Source organism: Mirounga leonina, unplaced genomic scaffold (genome assembly GCF_011800145.1).
Source record: "Mirounga leonina isolate KUSES-001 unplaced genomic scaffold, KU_Mleo_1.0 Mir_153, whole genome shotgun sequence".
Taxonomy (NCBI): domain Eukaryota; kingdom Metazoa; phylum Chordata; class Mammalia; order Carnivora; family Phocidae; genus Mirounga; species Mirounga leonina.
In genome coordinates this window covers 3,096,452-3,098,733 of record NW_023270387.1, presented here as the reverse complement: position 1 = coordinate 3,098,733, position 2,282 = coordinate 3,096,452, and the positions used below count along the sequence as shown (strand labels likewise).

Here is a 2,282-nt window from a genome sequence, read left to right as displayed (position 1 = left end):
GATTCCACATAGAAATAAGAAACCCATTGAGAGGAGGAGCTTCATAGAGGTTGTACAGTTTGGAACTGGTCAAGTAGTTTCGTTGTAAAAAGTGCTACAATAACAAAACACATTTAAAAAGGGTTCTTAGTAGAGAAACAGTAAGACAAAATTCTACCAAAAGGAGTACACAACAAACAACTTTCTGCCTCAGCTGTACAATCTACAAGTTGAAGGTCCCGGGAGTGCCATCCTGAACTTGGAACGTATAGCCTTCAGATGTAGTTTCTGGCATGACATTCTGATCTTCCTCTTCCTCTACAGAGAAATACTTCTCAATCAAGTTTAATGAAGCTTTGTACACAGACTCATTTTCATGGTTTTGTAGAGCTTCAATTTTGTCCAAACCTCCACATTCTTCAATCATTATGCTAAGTTTCTCAGTTTCACCTAGTTTCTCAGCAGCCTGAAAGATGTTTGAAATGGCATCCAGAATAACCAGAATAATTTTGGTGTCTTTTGCAGTTAAGAGGTTCATCAATGGTTCTATTATGCCACAATGAACGAGGTATACAATCTGGTCAGCTGTCCCACCACTTGTATAGTTGGTCACAGCCCAGACAGCTTCCTTTTGTGTCTTAAAGTCTGCCTTAGAGAGAACACCAATGAGGAATGGGACTGACCCATGATTCACAACTTGCTGTATCTGGTCCCGGCGACCAGCTGTGATGTTTGACATTGTCCACATAGCTTTCTTCTGAATATTAGTTTAGGGGTTCATTAGGAGGCTGGGAAAAACAGCAGATGCTCCTGCATCTATTACAACCTGAGTCTGTTCATCTGTCCCAGTGACAGTATTTCCTATAGCTCTTAGCGCAGGAGTCACAATGGGCAATTCAGTAGCTCCTAGAAGCTTCACAAGCTGGGGCACAACTCCTGTTTTCACAACCATTTCAATCCATTCATTTGGACCATCAGTAAGGTAGGGAATGGCCCAGCAGTTATCTGCCAATACTTCTGGATCATCATGATGCAGGGGACGAACTAAGGTAGGAAGAATCTGCTCAACAGCATCTAATGGGGGTGCAGGATTTTTGTTGCGACAAAGGTTTGAAAGTGTCCAAGTAAGGTTACATAAGTAACCACATGTTAAGATGACATATCAGGAACTGCAAGGAGAGCCAGTGGTGGGTCCACTGCACTGTACTTGATAACCAAGTCTCGAAAAACTGAACTATCACCTGCAATGTTTCCTAGAGCCCAGACAGCTTTTTCACTGATGTGGGCATGGGAAGATGCCAACAGAGAAATGAATGCTGGGATAGCACCTCCATCTACCACAGCCTTGGTCTGTTCTGACGTCCCAGAAGCAATGTTAGTGAGAGTCCAAGCAGATTCAAACTGAATGGGACTACAATCAGTTCTGCCCAAGGACACAGACTTTGGGATCAAACCAGCCCGGATTATGTTGTCTATGGGGGGCTGTTTTTCCCTAGAAAGCAGTTTCCTAGCAGCTTGAGTAGCCTGGAGCTGGCTTTCCAAATTGTTGCTATTTATGCCTTTGACAATGTCATCAACAGACCAATTTACAGAGCCCTGGTTGTTGCGGTTTTCTTGTAGTGGAGAGGTAGCCTCATCAGGAAACGAGCTTACGTTTCTCCTTTTCAGCATCTGGTCATCCTTCTTAGCTTTCCTCAGCTCCACATTAACTTCTATTCGGCGCCGCCTCATTTCTGTACTGTCTTTCCCCTTGTTCTTGAATCTGTTAAGGCGGGCAGCTGGTGAATTAGCATTCTCCTTGGTGGACATGGTTATGAGACAAAGAGAGAAGGCTACACGGACGGCTCAGGCTTCCACAGGAGGCGGTCCGGGGCACGCAGGCTGCAGGTCAGCTGCCCTCAAAACGTCCACCACGGATCACCCCAAAGACGGTGTCAAGAGTAACAATTCTTTCTAATGTGCACTCTTGTATTTACAATATCCAGAACTTGCCATATCTTCTTCTACGACTACTAAATTTCCCTCTGCTATCATTTTTCTCCTTCCTGAGGAACTTTAATACTTCTTTCAGTGCAGGCTTGTTGAGATGAATTCTTTCAGCTATTGTGTATCAGAAAACATCTTTATTTTGTTTCCTTTTTGAAAGACAGTGACATTACTTTAAACTGTAAATAAACCTGGGAAAAGAAATATCTTCAAAGTATTCCATTTTCTGACCTAAAAACTCAGTGAATATGCATATGTGGGGGAGTCTGGGTAGCTCAGTCAGATGAGCATGGGACTCTTGATTTCTGCTCAGGTCA

General features: G+C 43.4%; 1 pseudogene; it reads right to left on the bottom strand.

Annotated features, from left to right (window-relative positions):
* Positions 1-202: 202 nt before the first annotated feature.
* On the bottom strand, positions 203-2,040 carry LOC118013472 (annotated as a pseudogene).
* Positions 2,041-2,282: the final 242 nt, after the last annotated feature.